The sequence below is a fragment of the Amblyomma americanum genome, chromosome 1, assembly GCF_052857255.1.
Source record: "Amblyomma americanum isolate KBUSLIRL-KWMA chromosome 1, ASM5285725v1, whole genome shotgun sequence".
Classification (NCBI taxonomy): domain Eukaryota; kingdom Metazoa; phylum Arthropoda; class Arachnida; order Ixodida; family Ixodidae; genus Amblyomma; species Amblyomma americanum.
The window spans coordinates 440,978,882-441,004,402 of NC_135497.1; the positions used below are offsets into that span (position 1 = coordinate 440,978,882).

Genomic DNA, 25,521 nt, shown 5'->3' on the forward strand with positions numbered 1-25,521 from the left:
GTTGAAATCTACAATAGAACCTTTGAGATTAAATTTTTTTTTAAGTTGAGTAAAGCAGACTTGTTCTGCAGATCATATCTTTGTAGCATAAGGCGAAATTTGGTTTACGAGAAACTTGGTGCTGTGCTAAAAAATATGCTGTGAAAGCTCGTTAATCCGGTCGGTAAAAGACCAGAAAGAAAAGAGAAAAGCTAAGAAAACAGTTTGTAAAGTTGTTCTGCAAGGAGCTGAAACATTGTCGCCTACTTCTGACATAAAAACTGCACGGCAATGATGCACGAAGGCGCGGAGCGCCTTATTCTAACTGCAATTTTGTAACAGTTCGCAGTATATATTTACCATGACGCCAATAGCCACGCTAACAGCCACGCGCCAGCGCCTAGCGTGCTTCCCAACGCCGTTCAAATCCAGCGCGCTGCTGCCAGGCCACGTGTCAGAACGCAGCACACCCTCCTCCCCTCCTCTCCCTCGGTGCATTCCGGAGTGATATTCGGCTAGGCCTTACGCAGCGCCGTGCTCCGTGCTGTTCGTGTGCTGTTTGTGTCTGATTTCAAAATCGTTCCTTCGAATTTCCGTTTGTATTTCCTGCTTATCGTAGCTTGCGCCCCGTGTCAGCAATGCAGCCGTTTGCGTACTTTGTGAAAAGTGACCATGCCGAGAAGCATAGAGCCGTTTCATATTGACAACACGTTCGACTTCAACCGTAGCAGCCGCGAAGCAAGAGAAGAAACCGGTTACTATAATGCGTCGAGTCTTTGTTTCCAGGTGAGACCCATAGTGTAGCGCAAGAGTGCGTGCAATTTGCGGCCGCGAAAATAAACGAGCGAGCGCAAAGGCGAGAAGAAGCGGAAGGGACGAGGCTCTGTCAGCTCTGTCCTGTTCGTTTCCCTTCGGCATTGCGCGTGAGTCACTGGTTGTTTCCGCGGCAGCAAAGTGCATTCCACATCGAATCATCAAACTGCTGGTCCGTCAGTGTTCACAGTGTATGCGTTGCGACGCGAGCGCCGAGTTGTATGCATAGATGCGTTTGCTGAATGGCAGGCACGCGTAGGAGTCCTAAATGTAAATGTGCCAATTGTATACCGCCCAGCAAGGCGCGTGACTATGTTTTGTTCTTTCGTTAAGGTGGTTGCCCGACTTCCTGTTCATTATTGACTTGGGACGTAATCGTGCACAGCCTGCACGCGTGTTTTTGACGCCAGTATCGGCCCGTTGCGGACTGCCGATAGCGTTCGCCGCTCGGTCTGTTTAGCGTTCTGTTATTCGCTACGCGTATGTGCGTCTTTATAGTGATCTGATGTGGCGTCTTAAGGTTAGAACACACCTCTACGAGCCGATTACACCAGCTGTCAAGCTCAGAGTGGGAGGGGTGTGACGCGTCAAGGCATGCAAGCAACTGAGTGAATTGATACGACGCGTCACTGCGATACCACAACAGGTAGCTGCCTGCTCGATCACTTTTGTAACACTGGTAAGGTTGCCTGCAGCTGTTAAGTTCTTTTAGTTGCTGGCGGCCGTGAATAAAAATCATTGCTAAATGATGACGAAGAAGTAGCCCTAGAAAAAGAGCGCTTTGCAACCCTTTCAAATTAAGTGGTATTGAATAACCTAAGTTGTAGAGCTTATCATGAAAACTAGTGTGAGCAAGTGGCGTTATGTATTTGAAGTTTGGCTGTTTAAACATTTTCATGTGGTTGTGTGAAATGCCAGCAATACAAATAATTATCAGGAAGTGCCAGGCATTGTGGGTGCAAAATACACAGCTGGAAATTATGATGTTATGCAGGTGAAGTGCCTTCTCTTCAGTAGTGAAGAGGTCTGAAACGAGCTTCATCGGAGAAGATGTCTCCACTGTCCAGATTTGGGGCTGTTCTTGGCTGTGCCCGTTCAGCGTACATTGCAGAGCACAAGTATGTGTCGAGTTTTCTCAGATCTGTTTTTTTTCACCTCTGCATTGAGATCAGTGTGTTGCAATGTCTGCTTTGGACCAGAACGTTGATGGCATGTATTGGCATTCCCCTATTCAAAATGACGTGTGTGTCTCTTCTCAATAGGTCATCATCAGATAGTGCCAGTTTCATGCTCAGAAAGAAACAGTGCTTAAATACATGGGGGCCTCGGCTGGCCTCGCAACTCTTACAAATCTAGCGAGGAATCTGAGACTCCCTGTACTAGAATGTAGGGAGCGTATGAATCCGAAGCAAGCAACCAATTTTCTTTTTCTTGTTAGTGGTGGTTGGAACATTTCTCCTGTGATTTCTTAAATTTCGTGGTGATTTTTAGCAAGAATCATTAACACGTTTTCTTATAGCCAAGACGCAAAAAATGCAACGTTGACAGCACAACACACAGGGTGGAAGAAAAAGGGAAACCCGCACCCTCATACCACGATTGAGTCCACAGCTGGCCGCTCAGCTCCAAAGCTACACAGCAACAACGAGCACAATGGCATAGCCTCAGCTCAGCTGCTTTCTCTCTCTCCCTCTCTAGTTCCCTCCCCACCTGTTCTCGAGTCACTAGAGACCCCCTTCAATGCAGCCAGGCTTTAAAAAATGCCAGTATGAAGTAATGGGCTACAGGGCAGCATTCAAAGGTGATATTACAGCATGAGAACAATGCTTTTATTCTTTTCTCCTCTAGTATCCATCTCCCATGGCACTCCTCATAGACAATCATAGTAGAAGGATGTCAAGCTTCTGCAGTAATGCCGGTGTCACATGGCACTCCTCACAGACTGGTCCAGCAAATACGTCTTATTTCACTTGATGAAAAGAATATGAATGGTGCTAATTAGTGCAGCTAGAATGCACCTCAAAGATGAGAAACATTCATTGGACTTGACAGCTTCTCTTCTGTGGCCTCTCACTGTATAACGAAAGTAAAAACAGCGCTAATTTTTAAACAAACCACACAGAAAGAACAGACAGGACAGCGCCCGTCCTGTCTGTTCTTTCTGTGTTGTTTATGTAAAAATTCGCGCTCTTTTTACTTTTGTTACACAATGTTACACCAACTAGTCCAGCAAGAGGTACTGTTAAATGAACTTTTCACTGTGGGTGCAATATATTTACTGCCTCTAGATCTGAGTGGAAAATAAGCACCGTCTACTGCAAACTACTTCAAGATCTGTTGAATTTAGCATGTGCACAAAAAATCTAAAAGTGTTTAATGAAAAAGGTGAACGTTCTCCATAAATGGTTACCTCTGTGATTATCTTGATCAGTTTTGATTTTTTTGCCATTTCACTTGCTGGGTGGTGACACTGTGCAAGTTTAGTGAATATACTTGCTCTGCTACACTTACAGGAAATTAGGAGCTTGTAGTGACCTGTTTGACTGAGCCTTTCGGCATGCTACCTGATATCATAGTTCAACAAAGCTTGAAAGAAACTGCATATACTATGGACACCAGATGTTTGCTTGCGTCTTCTTTCAAATGCCTTAGGCATTAATGTGCAGGCGCGGACAGAGGTAAACGGAGCGCGCCGCACAAGAAAGAACTGCTTTTCAGCGCCGCCTAGCAAAACCACAAGTAAGCTCAAAATCGCGACACGCATTTGCAGGCCCCCTTCCAGCGCAACCCTCTCATTGCTCCACTCGCCTCGCATTCGGCCGTAGTCAGGGTCACGCTGATGATGATTACGGTTGGATGGTTGCGCCCTTTGTAGAGCGCGGGCATTTCGGAGTGCACAGACCGCTGCCTTGATGCCACAAATCCCGCGGGGCGACGCTATCATTATGTCGTTTCATCTGTGACAGCTGTGGGCGCGTTTACATCGCAAATAGCGCGCGTCCTTCGAACTTTAGTTGCCTCTGGGATTCATCTCCATCTCGCTATAGACCAAATAAACTCAAAAACACTCGATCCACCACCGCAGTTTCGGGTTCTTCTAATACAGTTACCGTTCATTTTCGGCTTGCTCCTACGAGGAACCGACGAATCGGCAAAGCATGCGCCCTGTGTGTCTGTAATGCACCACAGTGCTCCTGCATTGGAACCTCGCCTAGGAGGTCAGCTTCAAATGAGATGGAACCGCCACTCTTGGCGCTTTTTGCAGCGCGATCCAGCTTCTCAAGGATAGTGACTGCTTCCAAATGTGCTGGATGCAGCTGTTGGGTTTCCACACCTATATTCTCAAACAGACCAATGTCTATATGTAACCGGTAGCAGTGAAGTAATACAGCTCGCACAGAAGAGCTTAGATCACTTGCCGGGTTCTGTCGTGGATCATACTATGATTAGTGGACGATCACGGGTACTTATATGCGGAATTTTGCAAGCGGGGCCCGCAACAATGACGCACTGCTGCCGCGGCATTCCTGTGGGTGAGACAGCGGGTGCTTGTAGTCATCCTAAGATCCGAAGTTGCATGCAAAGTGATTACTATGAGCTCTGCTCCGCACATGACAGCGCTATACGCAGCGCACTGTCTCAGTGGTGATAAGAGCAGGATCCAGTATAAGGGCAGTTTGTTTCGGGGGGACAGGCAGGGTGCATGCACTAGTGCTCCGTCAGCGCCTTGTAGGGACAAGGCGAATCATCAGTGATAACTGTAGAAAATTAACACAAAACTGCGACAGTATGCCGAGCGTTTCGAGCGCGTTTGCTTGCGAGTGAGACGCAACAGAGTCCCAGCCGCAGCAAAAGTTCGAAACACGCGGGTTGTTTGCGGCACAAGCACGCCTCCAGCTGTCTCAAACGAAGCGGCCTAATGGTAGAGCCGTCCCCGCGCAATTTGCCTTATCAAGACAGCCGTCTTAGTTTTCCGAAATGTTCGCTAGCTACACAGAGCACGACCATCCGATCATGATCATCATCAGCACGACACAGACGCCGGACGAATGCGAGGCAAGCGGAGCATTGAGAGGGTCGCGCCGGAAGCGGCCTGCACATGCGCGTGGCTATTTCGAGCTTTCGTCTGGTTTGGCTAGGCGGCGCTGACACGCAGTTCTTGGGCGGCGCGCTCAGTTTACTTCGGTCCGCAGCTGTACATAGACCACCCCGCGATATTTGCTATATGACTGGTAAATAATTTATAATTGTCTTTCCCCTTTTTGTTTCAGTATTATCAACCGAATGATGGCTGAGACGTGTATTTGGTTTTCAGGTCTTGTCAAAAGCAAGAAAACTGGTAATTTAACTGCTGCTATGAATTTGTTGTCATTCCAGCTTTTAAAACAGGCTGTTTTAGGTGTTGTAGTGAATTAAAACTGCATATCAACATTTATATTGTAGCCTTTTCTATGCTTCAGCAGACCTAAAGGCCAACTAGGCATCACAGCCATCATTCGGCTTATCAAGCCTAAACAACATCAGAGAAGGAAATGGAATTTTAAATTATTTAATGGTAGGCAAATACCACTTGAAGATTCATGTATTCTAATGTCTAATGCAGCGTTTAAAAAATTATGTGACCAAAGTTACGTTTTATAGTCCTTGAAACTTATTTTTTAGGTGTCTATTTTACTGTTCTCAATTTACAGAGGTAGCAGTGTTCAGTACTGCTTACCTTCTTTTTGTTGATCTCTTTTCATTCATTGGTTGAGCCCTATTTTCCTGTGTTACTTTTTGTTCTGTATTCGCATAGTGCATCCCTTCTTTTTTTTTGTGAACTCTTCTGTTCAGTGTTTTTTTTTTTGTGGCAGGCCTCATGACAGCTGGCAGCTTTCCTTTCATTTTTGCCTTCTCCTCTGACGGTGCTCATGGTACTAGACAAAATATAGTTTAGTGAAAGGCTGAATTCTAAATTGTACAGCATCATTAAGGTGCCCTCTTCCTCTTTAGCACTTGCCATCAATGGTAATGCCTACTGTTGCCAAGAATCTTACATTGACACAAATTTGTTTCACAAGTGCAGGGCATGCTTTGCTCTCATGTAGAGTTTGTGCATTTACAGTGTATAGTTTGTACGTGGTCTCTTAGTTGGTGACTGACACAGTGTCCTCATTCGCTGACTTTTTTAGTTTTGTGAAAGTTGGAATTTGTTTTTCTCATTCTTGATGAGCTTTACAGGAGCTTATTATGCCTTCAACATTCATGTCTTTTTTTATTGCTTTAGATAGGATACTGAGGCTCAAATGAGCGAGCATCTGAGGCCAAAATACCAGTATAACTTCGTGCCGTTTGTCAGCTTTCTTTATGATGTGCATAACTGTTCAAGTAGGAAATAATTTCAGGTCTTAGTGGTCCTTCATTTGCTTTTGCTTTTCAGCCTTTATGCCAGATGTCAGATTTTGGAGGATAGTTTGTCACATCTTCATCATTGAAGTAGGTAGCACAATGTTCCAGCCGTGACAATTGGCATTATAACTAAGCACTCCACCCTCCCTTTATGAGCACACCAAAGCTGAGAGCTGATGGCAACTTTGATGAGTATTGACACCTGAAGTTGTCTTGTTACAAGCATAATGTTACGGACCACTTTAATATTTCGTGATGCTATTGGGCTCAAATCTTGTTTTTGCTTGCTGTCAAACTCACTCAACGGCACTTTCATTGTGAAAATTAGTATAACACTTCGAAACGGCAGCCCGGTCCTTCATTGAATGTGAGTGGTGCACACTGGAATCCTGCTCCTGCAGCAAATCATGTGGGTCATATTGGAGATTGTGTTAAAAAGTAATGAAGCATATGTATGAAAATGGTGTTACACAGTTATTACCATTTTGTGGCCCTTGACCAATTTCTGTCCTTTAAAGGCACTGTACTAAAAAGAAACTGAAGTGCACTGGAGCCACTGGAAACCTTTTGTGTGAAGAAAAGGCATACTGACTGTGCTCATGACAATTTGATGATTGTGCAAAATTTTGAAAGGACCATTTTACTACTTCTTTATGAACATGTACTCTCTAGTGTCACATAAGGTGTAATGACAGAACTTGTCTCTAATTTTTCTTTGCACTTCAGTTTTGTTTCTATTTATATTTTGTATTTCTTAGAATTAACACCACAGGCCATGCAGTCCTGTAATACTTTGTATAAGGAAACAGTGGCAAGTCAAGTGTCTCTGCGTGTGGACCCCTCGTTGAACACTATTCTAAGGCACTAAGTTGTTTGCCTTGGACTATCAATAACTCATGCGCTTCTAGCTAAAAAAATAAGTAATGTTTCGTTCAATTTTAACTACAAGAACTTTGCTAACTAGGCAGCATGCTGAGGACACATTAGATTTACTGCAGGTCAACCGGCATTAGTGCCTTGCTTGACAAGGGCATGGGCAAGAACTGCAATTAGAAAATTGCTCTTACCAGTCACTGCGAAGCCGCCATGGTGGCTGAGTGGTTATGACGCTCTGCTGCTGGCCCGAAAGACGCGAATTCAATCCCGGCCGCGGCGGTCAAATTGCGATGAAGGCAAAATTCTTGAGGCCCATGTACTGTGCGGTGTCAGAGCACTCTAAAGAGCCCAGGGTGGTCGAAACTTCTGTAGCCCTTCATTGCGGTGTCTCTCATAGCCTGAGCCGCTTTGGGACGTTAAACCCATATAAACCAAACCATAAACCAAACCAGTCACTGCGTATTTATTTAAACACTGGCAGTGCTCCTACTATTTTTATTTTCAGTATTTGCTACCACACGTACTAATCTGCGATTTTCAAGGATGAAGTCAATTTTTTTTCAATAAATGTGCAGTTAAAGTTGCATGTTCTAATATTCGAAGCAAGCAGTTGCCTTTTGTACTTCACACTGCTATCAGAACTCACCACTATTGCATGACACCATCAACGTCAAGGTGCAAGTCTTGTGTTGGTAATAAACGAAATGATTTCTTACTTTCTTGCTTTAACAGGCGTTAAAGCATACTGCTGTTGTTGTTTTGAAGCGTACCAATACAATTATTATCATATTCCTGGCTGCAAATATGGCTAACAATTTTTATATGCATGTTCTTTTTCCTTTAGGTGTATCTGAATTCAAGGTAGAGAAGGCAATGGATGGCACCGTGAAGGGAATCCCAAAGGATGCAGCATTTCACAAGAGAACTGCCATTCCCATCTGGTCAACAGAAGCAGTTGTACTATGCAGTTCCAGTGGCAAGTGCTCAGGAGGTGACAGCGGAAAGCAAGGAGAAGGTTCTACACAAAGCAAAGCTTAGAGGGCTGGGATATTCGATTCTGGGAAGAATTATGAGACATCATTCCAGCGCACAAAAAATATGTCCTGTGTCCGTGGTGTCTATCCTCTTCGTTCGTGTATGTTTCTGCGCTGGAGTGTGAAAAATGGATGCACTGAGAGGTAATTGCTAGCTGTAGCTAGATTTATCTCAGGGGCATATACTCACTCCATCATTGTATGTGAGAATTACAACTCAGGTTTGTTAGTGGTTTATAATAAGAAAGCGCCAAACAAAGGATAATGCCAAACATACAAGACGTGATCAAATAATTGTAGATGTTGTCTTCATGTGAAAGTTTATTTGCAGAAGGTTAATTGATGGGTTAAGTTAGCTCGTGTGAGGATAAAAGCAGCTTAAAACCCTAGGCTCTAAGTGCAGTGCGGCAGTGCATAATCAGTGAAATTACTCATAATGAACCACTTTTAGTGAATATGTACTCATGCCATGGAAACAGAAGACGGACGGTACTTAGCAGTCATTTGCCCTGAAACTTGGATTTTAGGTACTGAGGACTAAGTGATGATGATTCAGGAGAGGCATTCGTGGGTGCCGCCACATTTGCCATCGTCCATGAATCCTCTGGTTGCCTCTACTTAACAACGAAAATTTGTACGTTATAACTTGTAGCCATCACTGAAAGCATTTTGCATGAAAATAAGCTTGAATTGAATGCTAGCTTGCCTATTGTTTAACTGTCAGATGCCATGATGGAAGTGACTGTTAGAGTCCATCATGTAGCTCATAATGAGCCCCTGTTTGCCCTTACCTTCTCTGCTCTCTTGTCTAGCTGTTATGGATACAGTTTTACAAGTCACGTTCTAACTTCGGCTACTTCAGTTTACATGTAAAAATATTTTGGCTACTTTTTACTCAAGGATGGGTGTGCTTGAGCACTCTTTCGCTAGCTTTGCTGCATTCTTTGTAAAAATAGTTTGTAGCATTTAATATGACAAAGCATATCTTAGCCACTTTTTTACACTTAGCAGGGATGGCCCAGTGGGGCCTGTAGACATGGCTCAAAGCGGTTGTAATGCTTTGTTGCATACATGTTTGGAGGAATCATGCGACTTGTGAGTTACGTATATGTGTGGCAGTAAACATTGCTACTTTGGAAAAGGCGCTGGTCTGCCATACAATGTCAGCGAAGCTTAACGAACCCCACTTGGTCTAAACTAATTTGGAGCCCTGCACTGCAGTTTCCTGGAGCATATAGTTTTCTGCCTTGCTGTGAGAAGAGGCTCCTGCAAGTGATCTGCCTGCTTAGAACCAGTCAACTTGTTAAGCTTCTTCACTTAAATCATAATCAACTCGGACATTTTTTATAACTGGAACCCTAACGCCTGGATGCACCAAAAGAAGTGCATCTCACTGGAAGACGGGGCGTGCTAGGCACTATAGTGCACAATGCACAGTACACAGAATCTAGTGTGGGTATTGTATGTGTGCAAGTGTTTGCAGGTACTCTGCAGTCAACTGCACCAGAGGCTCAGGTTGTGTATAGCAAGCTATACCTAAACAAATCTCATGTGCGCTCAGGCAGCTTTGGTTTTAATACATTTAGGAGGAAAAATAATCAGGCAGCTTTTTTTTTGTACAGCTGTTGGGGTTTTACCAGTGCCAGAGTTCATCGCATCATATTTAAGGTTTCTTTTCGAATCATTAACATTCCACCCTTGTCATTTTGTATGTGGCATTCAGCTGAAAATAAATTTCAGCAGTCGGCTTTTTATGCTTTGCTGCCACTTTTTTGGAAGAAATGAAGATGAATGGTCTTCTAAATAGATGCAGCCAGCCATGCAGTGCTCTACAGTTCTACACCCTGTGCGCATAAAAAGTCTCAATACATGGATTTTGTCACCCTGAAATATACACGCATCAGATGTTCTTTTAGTCGAACTACATCTTATCTCCTTTTTGTGCCCGTCTTTATGGGCATCTTGTAATCATTTTTGCAATTCCTTAATTTCTCTTATTTTTTGTTTTCTGCAGCAGTAGAATTTCCACATCAATTTATTTCTCTAGGCTACCAAGTATTAGTATCCCTGAGCCTGTTAATGAAACAAATTACCAGAGATGCTAGAGTGCTGTTGATTGTCTCAGAAAGCCTGACTGTGTTAGAAGGACTGTCATGCTCAATATCAGCTGCTATGCCAAAATGTGATAGGAATTCAGATTATGATGCAGGCGTACCCAACTGTATTGTAATTATATGCAGTTATCTATGAATACAAAAGAAAAACACAACGCAATAATTCATATTTTCATTCACACAGCATGAGGATGAACAGGGGCAAGGGAGTGGGCACCTCAAAGTGTTTTTCGGTGTCTTCCCCCTTGTCTGTGTTCATCGTTGTACTGTGTGAATGAAAGTGTGAAATACTTGCTCATCCAGGCACTGATTTCAAGCAAATTATTGCAAGTGGGGTGCTTTATGTGAGTAGCATTGATTTACTATAAAGCAGAAGACAGTTGATTTACTGCAGATGCATTGCAAGACGTATTGAATGTGTACTGTATGTTTGCACCACTGAGCTGTATTTAATAGCAGTATTTGCTGGTTGTCTTTGCACTGTGACTATTATAGTGTATTTCACAAAAATTCGTGATTTTGTTCTGTTGTTCTTCAGGCATTGTGGCTACACAGCTGCAGTCAAGCTGCTGTCAGTGAAATTCAACCTATTCGACTTTGTCAGAAAAGATACACGCTATTATGCTAGTGGCCTCCATCTTGACTATACTGCCAATTTTGTCTACCAATGAAGCTAAGGATGCTTTTGTGCAAATGTGAGCATTTTTTCTTTGTTTACGATACGTGCTTGCTCTTCGTCTTCGCCAAGAACAGAAATGATGTGGTTATGTGCATGCTCCAGAGCACAATCATGTGAAAAATTATGAAACTGCGAGTGTGTGCCACACTATGCCTAACTGCGTGCAGGTGTCATCTGATGAAATGCTCGTGCCATCAAGGCCGGCGCAGCGAAATTGATGGATGTTAGTGCACCTGACTCGACATCAGGAGTGCTTGCCGTTTTACACCATTTGGCATGCATTCGCTGGGATCTCTTAGTTTTTCTTACGATAGTATGTCCAAACTCACAGCATCTCAATCAAGACATTCTACAGTATACCAACCACACCAAATCGAATGGTACATCGACCACACCAGGAAACACCAAACGAAACCACACCAGAGGCGGTATCAGGCAACCGAGTCACAGCACAGAAACCCAGACCCGAACACACTAAAGCACACCACACTACGCCACATCAGGATCCGTGTCTGAAAATCCTGGTCTGGTCGGAACACCAGACACGGTCACATCAGAACCAGTGTCTAAAAAAGCCAGTTTGGTGTAAACACCAGAAACGGGCTGGTGTTTTTTCGACTGGGTATATGGCATTTCCTTCAATTGTGCCTATGAACTACTGGCAACGTATTGATTCCTTTTAATATAATTTTGATGCATAGTGTTTTGTTGAGCTATAGTTTAATTTGAACCCTCTACATATATGGTGAGTCCACTTCAGATTAAGTTGGGACTTCGAAATTGCCTCATGTTGCATTTGGATTTGTAGACCTGAAAGCTTCAATTTGATCAAGTGTATTTGAAAGAGGATTTGCTGTATTTAATACCTTGTCTACTACATGAAATTAGCACAAGCATTAGCCTTGCTGTTCATATTGGCAGCTGACAGTTATGTTCTTACGTTACTCATTTAGCTCCAGACTACAATTTTGCCATGGTTCAACGAGGCCTTAAAGTAATGGCTTCACTTTTTTCCCTTTATCTTATTGTTTGGGAAGCGTATGCCATTGAGTCGTGCATAAAAGGAAGTTAATATGATGATGCAAAGATAGGCGTTTAGAAGACAACAGAGAATTCTGTTAACATTGAGCTGAGTCACATCACTGTGATCATAGGTCTCTTTGAGTCCTTTGTATTATCCTGTTCTACATCCTTCTGATTTTTTGTTAACTTGCACATGGTTCCTCAAAGAGGGAGTTTTATGAATGGTTCAATGTATGGTTTTCATGACATAGTTCACTTTGTATATTCTGTATAATCTATTTCAGATCAAAAAGCTAGCACTCATTGGGAGTGAGCCAGCTGATGAGGCTACAAAACTTATTATGAAGACTAGAGAAGACTCCTGTGTCCCTTAAGTACACAGTGAAGGGGCGGGGCGAAAAGAACAATTAGGACCTACGGCTGTACAGCGCAATTTTTGGTGAGTACATGTTAGTCTTCTGAAAGTTATAGACACTTTGTGAACACACCATCTAATTGCAGGAAAAAGCTACTTTCAATCTACCTGCTGTGGGTTTCAGCACTTCCGTTATCAAGTACTGAGTAGCCATCCAAATTTAAAGGACTATAGGTACCAAATTTTTGCTTGTGCGTTTTCTTCTTTCAAACCATGCGTTAGACATTTTATACATGTACGACCACTAAATAATTTATTATTTATTTTCATAGTGGTGTTTCAAAAGTGCAGACACACACGGACCAAGAGACGAGACACACTAACCAGCACTGATCTTACAACTTATTTTTTATTAGGAAGAAGCACGTCATATATATACACCCGGAAAAACAGCGCACATGTGCGATGTCAACAAGACTCATAGTGCTAGTAAAAGGTAAAAACCGCTTTAAAAGCATGGGTGTATCTGCAGAACCGCTACCCACTATGTAGCCTATTGATTTCTCGAAGCGAGAATGTAACAAATGGCGTACTCACGCACCCAATACTTTTTCTGATAATATTAAACACCTCAACTACTTCTCTAGTGCGCTGGTCAGAATGAGCGAACAAGACATCAGTATAGTCGAAAAATGGCGTACATTTCCACGTGAAACAATGCTTAGCTAGGTTAGTTTCTTTCTTAAAGAATTAGCTTGCTCCATGAGCCGCACGTTAACGCAGTGGCCAATCTGGCCTATGTAGGTAAGGCCACCGGACAGGGATTTGATACACTACGCCAGTCTTACAGGGAACATATCTATACCACTACCTTTCATCTCCCTTCTTCCGAACCCTTTTCCAGCCCCGAGGTACTTGCAGATGATTTCAGCTCATGGAGGACTTTGTCTGCACTCGAAACGAGAACTGAGTCCCGAAAACTAGCTTCTCTACATCTGTCTATTTGGGCTAAGCGACTGGGCATCATTTTATGATAAGATTTCTTTACTTCCATGCCTAAGCATCCCTTAACGATGCCACTTTTTACAAGCTTTGAATGAAAGGGCCTGTAATTCAAAAGGGGCTTTTCACTTCTAGGGGTATACTGCCAACCGACATGGTTGGGTTCGAAAGAGAATTTTAAATCAAGGAATTGCAAGAGTTTTTCTTGAGGGTCTTCATGTGTGAACTTCAGCCCCGACCCATTACGTGCAAAAACATCAAGAACATTTAACACAAATTCGGCATTCACTGACCTAGCCAGCACCAGGTAATCGTCCACATAACAGAAAATGTGTATGCGATAACCGGCTAGATCAGTCTCAGATTTCATATCAGCTCGGCTTAGATAAATGTTACTAAGAATGGGAGCTACCTTGGTCCTATGCACACACCCGATTTTTGCATATAAGGTCGACCATCCCACTCAACAAGCGTGTTACTCAGGTAGTAAGATAACAGTTCCAGAAAGGAACCTGTTGTGATTCAACACTGATTTTGGAGCACGCATTCACTGTTGTCCTCCTTAATACATTGCTGAACATACTGGATTAGTCCAAAGTGTGGAACAGAATAAAACAAATCAACCACATCTATGCTTAAACCATCACATAGTGTCAGGCTCTCATTTCTTGTGGAAATATGCTACTGCCTCAAAATTAGGTATGAGAAACGGATCCTTTTACGCGAAGTGACGAGAAATGTTTGCAAAGATAGGTAAACACAACGAACTGCCAAGAATTGTGCTCAGAGACGATTGCGCGGAAAGGAACGTTAGGCTTGTGCGTCTTAACACTAAAGAAAATTTCTAGCACCGATGTTCAAAGAAGGCGATGACTTTACTTCGGAAGTTTTAAGTATGAAGGTATAGCAAAGAAAGTGAAGGAAGCGGAACAATCGGCGCTAGAAATTTTCTTTAGTGCTAAGATGCACAAGCCTAAAGTTCTTTTCCGGACAAGCGTATCTGAGCACAATTCTTGGCAGTTGTTTGTGTCTACCTATCTTCGCAAACATTTGTCGTCACTTCGCGTAAAGGATCCGTTTCTCGTACCTAATTCTGAGGCAGTAGCGGATTTCCTCCAAAATGAGAGCCGGGCACAATGAGATGGTTTTAGCGTAGATGTGGTTGATTTGTTATATTCTCTTCCACACTTTGAACTAATCCAGTATGTTCAGCATTGTATTACAGATGAGAGCGATGAATGCGTATTCCAAAATAAGTGTGGAATCACAACAGGATCCTTTCTTTAACTGTTATCTTCCTACCTGAGTAATACGTTTGTTAAGTGGGATGGTCGTCTTTATATGCAAAAATCGGGTGTGTGCATAGGTGCCAAGGTAGCTCCCATTCTCAGTAACATTTATCTAAGCAGGGTTGATATGAAAGTTGAGACTGATTTAGCCGGTTATTGGATATTCATTTTCTGTTATGTGGATGATTACCTGGTGCTGGCTAAGTCCATGAATCCCCAATTTGTGTCAAATGTTCACAGTTTTGCACTAATTTGTCGGGGCTGAGGTTCACACATGAAGTCCCTCAAGAAACAGTCTTTCAATTCCTTGATTTAAAATTCTCTTTCGAACCCAACCATGTCTGTTGGCAGTAATCCCCTAGAAGTGAAAAGTCCCTTTTGAATTACATATCTTTTCATTCAAAGCTTGCAAAAAGTGGCATCGTTATGGGATGCTTAGGCATGGCAGTAAAGAAATCTTATCATAAAATGATGCCCAGTCTCTTAGCCCAAATAGACAGATGTAGGGAAGCTGGATGCTGGGACTCAGTTCTCGTTTCGAGTGCAGACAAAGTGCTCCATGAGCTAAAATCGTCTGCAAGTACCTCGGGGCTGGAAAAGGGTTCGTAAGAAGGGTGAAGAAAGGTAGTGGGTTATGCCATATGTCCACACGCTATCGCACCGGATTAAAAAGAGTGGGAAGCAAGCATGGGGTAAAGGTTTTGTTCCCTGCACCTAACAAGCTAGAGAGTGGGGCGGCAGTTCAAAGAAAGCATGAAGGGCGCAGAACAAATGCTTGCAACATAAATCATGAAAATAGATATGTTCCCTGTAAGACTGGCGTAGCGTATCAAATCCCTCAGTCCTGTATCCTTACCTGCATAGGTGAAATTGGCCGCTGCGTTAACGTGCGGGTCATGGAGCACGCTAATTTTTCAGGAAAGAAACTAACCTATCTAAGCATTGTTTCACGTGCAAATGTACGCCATTTTTTGACGATACTGATGTCTTGTTCGCTCATTCTGACGAGCGCACTAGAGAAGTAGCTGAGGCGTTTCATACTATCAGAAAAAGTAATGGGTGCGTGAGTATGCCATCTGTTACATTATCGCTTCGAGAAATCAATATGCTACTTAGTTGGTAGTGGTTCTGCAGATATTCACGTGCTTTTAAAGCAGTTTTTTCCTTGTACTACCACTAGGAGTCTTGTTAACACTGCGTATGTTCGCTGTTTTTTCGTGTGTGTATATATGACGTGCTTCTTCCTAATAAAAAAATCTGTAGTAAGTTCAGCGCTGGTTTGTGTCTCTCGCCTTTTACATGGTCCGTGTGTGTTTGCGCTTTTGAACCACCACTATGCATCAACACCAACTAGCGCAATGTGCAGTTTTTCTGCAATTTAATTTGTTCTTCACGCTGTTTCTGTATCATCAGTCGAACGATTACTGTGACGTGTAGTTGGTGTTTATTTCACATGAGGCATAAAAAATCGGTTATATTTGGTGACAGGTCATTTTTTCTCATTCCAGGTCTTGGAAGAGGCTGGATTAAATGTCGTAGTCAATTAAAGCTACATATCAGCGATTGTATTAGTTTTTCTTGTTGCATCATGTAACCAAAACATCAACTTGACGACAGTCGGCGTTCGGTCGATGAAACCAAAACAGCATGAGAGAAGAAATTCGATTATAAATTATTTAGCGGGTTTGTAGGCAAGTACTACCTGGTAATCCATGTATCTTGTTATCTAACGCATCATTTGACAGAAGAAAGCACGCAATATATTTAGGTGTCTATATTTCTTTAATTTCTCATGCACCCTTCGGTTATTCTTATTATGTTTATTTATGTTTATTGTGGTTACGGATATTAACAGCAAACGAAATTTGCTGATATTTCAAGCATTGCCCATTGTAGCATTGCATATGGCTATGAAGCATTTCCTGAATGATCTGACTGTAATACTTTGGAAAGTGATTTTTATCCACCATACTGAATATCAATTTGATGTGTGTTTCTTTGTTCACTTTTACATCTGCTATGCAGCGCAGAATCCCAAAAGCCACCAGGGAAGGCAACAACAGAGTGGCTGCGTTCGTGCTGGGGGCGAGAGACTGGGATGGCGGTCGGAAAGTTCGGATGAAGGGGGCGGACCCTTCACCCCAGTAATTGGGGCTTTGTATGCAAGAATGCCCAAAATGTCTTGCAAAAACAAATAAATAAATAAGAAGCATTCTTACTTGCATTGTAATTTCAGTAATGACATGTACACAAAAATACTGATGAAGTGAAGAAAGCCTCTCTGAGTTGGCAAGGTGGGCCTTATATCTAATTGGGTCGGTGGGCCCAAAGGCATACAGCGATATGTTCTATATGCGTTACATTTGTTGACTTTCCGCAAGTTATCACCTAAGAAGCCCACTGGGACCAGAACGGCTAGACCACAGGGGCCCAGTACGGGCTAGCCCACGGAGTCCCGGCACGGGCTAGCCCCCGGAGGCCCGGCACGGGCTAGCCCATGGAGGCCCGGCACGGGCCAGCCCACGGAGGCCCGGCACGGGCCTGCCCAAGGGGATCCAGCGCGGAGCCTTGTGTGGCTATGCAGTAAGCCCTCTGGGCAGCCCTTGAGGGACCCCCGGATGCAGAGTTGCAAATCCCGCACATATCCCACGTCGGGCCCCTATGGGCAGACCGTGCCGGGCCCACAAGGGCCTGCAGTTCAGAGCCCCATTTGTGCTACTGGGGTTCGGTTACGGTAATTATGGGGTTAAGGGCTTTGATTAATTGCTGCATTTTTTATTTGTAAATTATCCAGCTATCTTCAACTGTACGACAGGAGAAGGTATCAAGAAAGGAGAAACTAAACTGAGTGAGCTTTTATTTAGAACCGACGTAATCACCTCCGTCGTAGACGGTTATGTTCTTCCTCGCTTTTTTCGGGTATGCTATACGAGACGGATAGGTAGCGTGAATTACGGAATGATGGCTGAGCTCGGGCAAAAACATTGGCGGTGGTATAGCTGTGGATAAACCTGAAGTGAAGTGATAGCTACAGGTTGCCGAGGGGAACTTGCTCAATTGATATGCAAAGTCAGTCTCTCGCCGCTCCGTATCGCTGGGCGTTCTTTCTTCATCTTCTTCCCACTTTACACGGCGCATGCGCACAGCTGTGGCACCGCGGTTTCGCCGGCCCGTCGGGCCGCGAGCAGCAGCAGCTGCTCCGCACCACGTGGCTGTGCACGTGACGAACCACGTGATCAGCCACGGCACAGCGCCGCTGGCAGCTGCTCTGCACCACGTGACCAACCACGTGACAGCGTGGCAGCGCAGCCACGGGGTGGCGGCGCCACCACCGCCATGGCGCCGCCACGCTGAAGGCTCGAAATGCTACCGTAATGTAGCTATTGCTACAAAAAGTTAGCGCGAAAAGTTTATCAAGAGGAGTGGTAAATAAAAGATCGAACATACTGGAAGACTGACTGTTAAGCCTTTTGGGATGAAGATGAGCTGTGATAAGCCAAAACGTAAGGCACGTGTTAAGAAATTCACTGTCTGCGTTGGTCTTCGACATTGTTTAGTGCTATGTCCAACCACACTATTGGTCGAAAGTTAAAATATCCGAATAAAAGGATTGGTGTGCTAGGAAAGAGATGTCAGAGTGCAATGCGCCTCGTGGAAATATGCGATAAAGCTCGAATCGACGTCTGGGAATCGGTAACATGCTGCTAGTATTAAAGGTGGGTGGAAACTGTTTATGCAAACGAACAGTAATTCCAACGGAGAGGAGCTATCAATTTTAAAGCAATGTAGACTATAAGGTTAGTTGCTATTAACACCCCACCACCACGCCTCTCAACGCGATCGCAGCGGAGATATCAAAGTTAGGTAAAGCAATCTGAAGTTCAGATTTGGCGATGGAAGAATTTAGCCAGGGGCCGTATTACGGAACTGTCAAATTGCAAACTTGGCAAAAACTTGTAAAAACTGGGTCGATTTGCCTCGCTCCTATTGGTCGGTCGTGACCGGCGGCTTATTGCTTTTTTGCGTCAAGGGTGGCTGCAAATTACGTCACGGATGTGGCAGAAGTGGTCACGTTGCACACCAAATTATGCAGACGTAAAATGAGAGTTCTTTTACAGCCTCGAGGCGGTTAATTTGACCGTTGCGTTTGTGAGAGAAAATGGTGGCGGTGTACACAGCGATACGACTGAGGCGGCTGCGCCGGCGCGAGCAACGGCGAAGGAGAGCACACGAGGGCATGTGGGACTTGCCGGACGAGCTGTTTCGACAGCAGAAGCAGACGTGGAGTGGCTATGCGACGAAGTCGCCGATGAACTTGGAGGTGCGCGGTGAGTGCGTTGTCGGTGTGGCGGCAGATGCTATGTGCACAGCGGTTATTTTCCACGGACGGCTTTCAACCTGCCGTTGCTAACGAGGCGCACGTCGGCATCGCACAACCGATCGTAAGCAAATGCGTGCGGCACGTGTTGTAGGCAATCTTGTAACTTAGCGCGCAGAAGGGGAGGGTTCCAGTGGCCGCTTCCGGCGCCACAGCTACATATAAATAAGACACGTTTATGCTGGCAAATCACTTTATTTTTCCAGTCAAATCTCACTTCATGTTCGTTTTCTGTTTCCCAAGGGAAAAGAAACATACAACCACCCATCACATACTGCAACGCTCACCCTTTGGCATTTGTTTCATCCATCGAAAGAGCCGAACAGCACAGCTTCAACAAGTTGTCTTCGTCGATTTCGTAGCATGCGCTCCTTGCGAGTTTGCTCGGCAGGCACGAAGCTTTTACTGCATTCGTTGTAATCTTTCTCGCACTTAGGTCAACCGCACAGCAGGTTTATTTCAGACCCCGCGTAAAAAATAACACGGCGTGGAATTGGCTGCTTTCGTGCAAAGCGACTTGACGTTTTACAACCGTTAGCGCATCCCAGCGGCAATGAAAGTTACCCGCCAGCAAATGTAATAGCATAACTTCGAACGCTTTTGTTTTGTTAATTATTTTTCAGCTTTAAACACAATTTTTCGGCAGAATAAAATATTAGTTATTTTGATCGCTGATTATTTCTTATTTTTTTTACCAAAAATTTAGCAGACGCAGCTTGACCATGAAAAAAATGCTCTCGGGGCGCCGCCCTCCTGCAATTGGCTGATTCCTGGTTGCGGCACGCGTCGACGCCTCATCTTGTCGTAATTTTGACGTCACTGTCAGTAACGTTTGGCAGAATTTGTGACAGTTCTATAATACAGGTTCAGGCTTCCTTAGAATGAGAACTTTACTGTATGTAGTGAAAAAAAGGTTAGCAACTGTGTCAAGCTTTGGCAGAATTCTTGTAAAGCTAGTATCTAAAACTGCAAAAGGATATTCTTGTAATTGCTCTACAGCCCAAACTCTAAGCTTTGAAGGACGTTCAACTACTTTATCTGTAGAGTGACCATAAACATAGGTAGTGTGTAATTAAATGGTCAACCTGTCGAGTCCAAGTTTAAAATATTTACCTTTGGATTTTGCAAACTCGACAAGCTTTTTGGGGGCGAGCCGAGTGTTTGGTGAATAGTCCTATGACACACTGATATTCGTATCCTTCAGTTTACCCACGTTTTCCAGAATACGAAATTTTACTTTTTAATGTTCGAATTTACCTATTATTGGTATAACTTTATTGACGGCAAAACAGCCAACCCTGTGTGCACTTTCACGGTCGAAAGGTTGTATTCGTGTCAAGCTTTGCTTTGCAGAGTTCAATCACTAACCATTGGCTTCATTCCAAGTTTCTTCTTTTCTATCTGATATGCCATAAAAGAGAAGGTTTGACCTGCGGGCTCTATCTTTAATGCAACCACTTTTGACGACAGGTGGCAAAGTTTGTCTGCATTTTCTTGAGCGACAGATTCTACATCATCCAACGTTTCATTCAATACGGGAACAGAGGAGCAATATAGTTCAGTATTTAGAAGTCTGTTCCGAATTTCTTGGAATTCTTTGTCATTTTGTGATAACTTTGCGTGCATTGCATTCACATCAATCAGTAATGATAACTGCCCTGATTTCTTCTCTGATTCTGTCCTCTCACTCTTGGTACGAAAAGCTGTAAAATTTGAACTAGTTTAGGAAAGAAGGCTGTAGCGAGATAGCTTTTTAAATTTGTGGTTTAGCTTTCCACGCCCTTGACGTCAAAAAATGGCCTTGCGCCGCCGCCGACGTATACCAGGCGCCGCACCGCCGAATATAAACGACCGCCACGCCGCCGCTGTTCGAAACTGACTTGGCGCACACCTCTAGACAGAAGGCAGAATCAGGCCATCATAAGAAGGCACGGTACCCGATTTTTTTTTTATTATTTAGCCCTTGTCGCTAAACAAGCGAGGCGAGGCACTGATAATATGTATTTCTCCAGCCTTGCAAGGCTGGGGTATACTAAAGAGGCCGACCAACCGTACCATGGAGGCCTAGTGCACTGAAGTAAAAAAAAGTTTAATGAAATACAAATAACAACAAAACAACGCAATAGAGCAGTTGAGCGTCCATCCAACTTGTCATAGGCAAGAAAAGACGAAGCGAATGTCCCGCACCCAGTTCATATCCAGTTCCCGGACCGAAAAACGCAGTAACATCGACGAGTTCACTTCGAAGTGAGAGGCTCTACTTCAGAGCGCACCGCCATGTTGGCTGTTGAGCATCTGCTGCGTACACAATGAACTATATGTTTGACGTCACCTTCTGGTTTCTTCGATCCTTTTCGCTGCATCCGAACCGCCACTTCCGCTTCCGGCGTTTTGACCAATCAGGTGTGCCCGTTGCGGCAGATTATGACGCTTTTTATTATGACACAAACTTGGAATGCGGCCCCAGGAAGCATACTTCCCCCAAACCGCATGTTTTCACTTATAGTTTCCATTATCTCAGCATGTGCAAGGAAATGTACTAATATCTGATGTCAGTGAAAATGCAGTCACACGTACTGGTTGCAGCTCACTAAGGCATTCCAATATCCCTGCAGTGTGCCTCACGAGGAACGGATGCTCAAGTTTTCAAAAAGGGCTCTTTGCAGAAATTTAACCAAAGGTCGTTGCCATGTGAATCTTTTCAAAATGATGACCCAGAAAGACGAAGTGTCCTTATGTGTCTGATGCAAAAGAAGGATGAAGGCATGAGTCTTTCTGCTTCTTGAACAGCTGTGATACGTTTTTTACTGGTACTGCTTGGCGCAGCTTCAGACTCCTTCTTGACATTTTGTGAAATAATTTTATATCTGCGAAAGATCTCGCTAGCAAACATTTTGGCACTAATGGAGAAGCAAAAAGACCCATGTCCTAGGCCTTTTTTTGTAACACTAAAGGAAGGCTTGCCTTTTAGGGTCATTGATTATGAAGAGGTCCATGTGGCAACAAACTTTGAGAGAATTTCTGCAAGGGCTCTGTGTTCTGATGCCTAAGAATTTCTCATGAGGTGCCCTGTAGAAATATCACAACACTTCAGTGAGCTGTTACCGGCCCTATGAGTGCACTGTCACTTGACATCAAGGGTATGTACTTTTCCTCGCCACATGCAGCAATTATGTATATGTCAAGCGAAAGCATAAAAGAATTCTAAGTGCAATTCCAGATTGCTTGCGGAGAAAAGCACAAGAGACTGGCCATGCTCAGCTGTTACCTTTGCTTCTTGCTCGAGTTCTACAGTGAGTACTACGTAATGACAGTAGGTGCTGCATCAACTCATATTTAACACCCGTCCTGTGCGACCTCCATCTCGTATTACATGACAGGCAACTTTATAACACCCTTCATGCAAAGAGTGTCATCAGAGTCGGTGTGTTCTGTCAGCTTCCTGGTCCTGTGGTTTGTGCTGGGTTTTCTACTCTTAAATTATTTACTTCCTTCATTCTCTACTCCATGAAGCCTGAATGTGCTACACTGGGCTGCTCCACATGCCAGGGAGCAGCTAAGTGGCCATTTTTTTTTCATGCATCGGAGGCACTCAGCTCGAAAGCCATGCTTACTATATTCACATCATTAATTATCATTATTAAAATAAGACACGTCATTAATAACCGATTCTCACAGTGGTATCTGGTGCAAGAATATCTAAATACTACTCAATTTTTGCTTAAGTTTCCAGATAAACTCTTAGATTAAAACATAATTCGGCTACATAAGCAAAAGCACAGCACCAAGGTACTCACCAATTGCCTGAAGCACTGTACTCAAGTTCTCTTGCCATCATGAATACAGCACACTGTCCACGTCTTCATCATGCCATGTCACTCCAGTACTTCGGTAGCAAAATTTTCCTCTAAAAAAAGAGTAGTTTTGTTTAAGTTAGACTGGTCATATTTAATTTTACTATATACTATGTACTTCTCATTGTACTGCCCCAGACTAAAAAATACCAATGATCATCACGCTTTGAATTGTCATATATGATCACCAAATTTGTTGTAATTAAGATGTTCTTAGAAATTGTGATTGAAATAAATCTGACGAAATAATATTTCAGAAAATATGGCACAAGGAAGGACACTAGCTGGATAACCTGGACGAATGTTTTCAGTTGCAGGCAGCCATCGGCGCCATTGCACACAAAATGTACAATAAAGTGGGTTTTAGCTTTCCGAATGAAATTTCATGCTGCAAAAATTTAATTAAAAAATTTTAACCTTCCACTCTGCATAAAGGAAAGAAAATTACTCTGGTTTTTTCCACAAGCCTCTGCAAGTACACAATTCAGTGAATCTACTCTACAAGTACTTGAATCTATCAGCACGAGATAGGGGGAAAGGAAACAAAACAGGCACTGACTCCCAAATAAAGTTTATTGAAGTGAACAGCGAGCATATAGAAAAACCAAACACCACAAACTACACAATTACACATAAGCTACATCACAACATACGTAAAATATTGCCCTTAACATTCCTCTCATCTAGACAGTCCAACCCGCTGCGTGTTAACGCTATGGGCAGCACACTCACACATTCATTACCGAGTCATAAGATGTGTCTAGCCTCGATAATTTTTCGGTTAATCTGCTCTGAATGTAGTGCCAAAATGTGTGTGGCCGAAAGGAATGGCTAGCAGCCTTCACATCCCTTGCAATGTGCCGATAAGTAACAACCCCTACCAATATCCAAATACCGCTTGTGCTCCTGTAGTCTTACATTGATACACATTCCAGTTTCATCAACATAAACCCAACCACATGATAATGGTATCCGACACACCACATACATTTTGCAAGGCACATATATGTTGCCACGTTTCACTCGACACATGTGCTTTTCCCTAACGAAATTCACAAAATTATTATTAATTTTACAGATTGTACACAACTTATTAGGGGCCGACAACACCATTTTTACGTCATACCTTCTATCCACAGTTTTCAATTTTTGCAACAATCTATGTATGTACAGTAACACAGTCAGTCTTTTGGCATCTCACTGGCGGGCCCCGGCCTAATCGTGCCAGTCCCTGCGAAGGGGTTTCAGATTTAACATGCTAAAGGGAAGAATGGCGCAGCATCAAGTAACGAGGACAGCAGGACAGCACACCCACGCACAAGTGCCAACCCTGGAGCAGATAGAGAATCCAAGAGCGCGTGCTTGACATTCAGCGTTGACAGTCAAGGAAACGAGGAAACACGGATTTGAACGCTAAAGATTCAACGAGCCCGATCCTTGGCTGCCAACGCTGAATGCCAAGTACGTGCCCTTGGATTCTGTATCTGCTCCAAGGCTGGCACTTGTGCGTGGGTGTGCTCTCCTGTTGTCCTCGTTACTTGATGCTGCGCCATTCTTACCTTTAGCATGTCTGACCAACTTGCCCAATCTTATATGTTCAGCGTTAACAATTTATCGCTAGCTCCTGCAATAGCATGGTTGGGAAATCATGCTTTCATTAGCCTTAAAATCTTCTCTTGGAAACCAGTTGTCACGCTGTGAAAGCATGGCTTCACCAATACCGAGCGTACACTTGACGACGCAATGCTATCTTTCTCTAGCTTAGAATCGTTCGACCAACAGTCAAGTAGCTGCTTAACACTCCTGGGTGAATATCGCTAGCACACATGGCGTGTGCAGAACATCAAGGTAAGGTTCAGAAACCGCAGCTCTTTTTGTTGGGTCATTTTCTCCAAGGTAAACTTAAGACTAAGGCCTTGCTCCTTAAACAACTTCACAATATATACAGGTCCCACACTATTGCAACCTTTGTAAAATACCAGAAAATCATAGACGTAGCGAAAGATTTCCTCCCAGCCCATGCAATTTCTTTGCAATCATTCCATCCACTCTGCTTAAGAGAATATAGCTTTGCACAGGGGCAACCTTCGAATCGATACATTTAGCATACTTTTGAACATATGCCGCACTGCCATACTCCACAAACATGCTCTTCACTTCAAATAAAAGGAGGCGAGTGCCAAAAAAGACTTATGTTACACACCCGTTCCTAACCACAAACTCATCGTTGTGCTCCGATATACACATTCATTAGCTTTTCACAAGATCTTCATACGGGATAGAATAAAATAGTTCTACATCGTCACTAATCACAAGACAATCCGCTGGATTGTCATTCTTAAGACACCCAACCACACTGCGAATTGAGTACAAGAAATGGATCTTCAGGACGCGAAGCAGACAGATGCTTTTGCAAATAACCAGAGACGATTTTGCATGAACCCTTTTCTGAAATTTGTCTGAAGAGCATGTTATTGAATAGCATTTATTTGAAGAGCATGCTTGTAGAGCAGCGCAGTGCGGTATGTGTTCAAATGTCTCGAATATGTAGTGGTTCGAAGGTTGGCATTGTACTAAGCGATATTTTCTTGAGTAGGGTGGATAGAATAATTGTCCAGAATGTGCATGGGCTGGGGGAAAAATCTTTTCCTACGTCGATGATTTTCTGGGCTTTTATAAAGGTTGTGATAGTTCGGGACCTGTACATATTCTCAAGTTGTTTAAGGAGCAAGGCCTT

At 43.5% G+C, this 25,521-nt stretch overlaps 1 long non-coding RNA gene across 2 annotated transcripts; it reads left to right on the top strand.

Moving 5' to 3' along the window:
- The first annotated feature begins 542 nt into the window (after positions 1-542).
- Positions 543-16,771, top strand: LOC144115916 (uncharacterized). Of its 2 annotated transcripts, XR_013311611.1 has the most exons (6): positions 543-765; positions 1,787-1,910; positions 7,901-8,234; positions 10,743-10,899; positions 12,191-12,345; positions 16,578-16,771. It is a non-coding gene; the product is annotated as an uncharacterized LOC144115916 (long non-coding RNA). The 2 variants fall into 2 exon arrangements; XR_013311610.1 differs by having other exon boundaries at positions 7,901-10,899.
- The last annotated feature ends 8,750 nt before the right edge of the window (positions 16,772-25,521 follow it).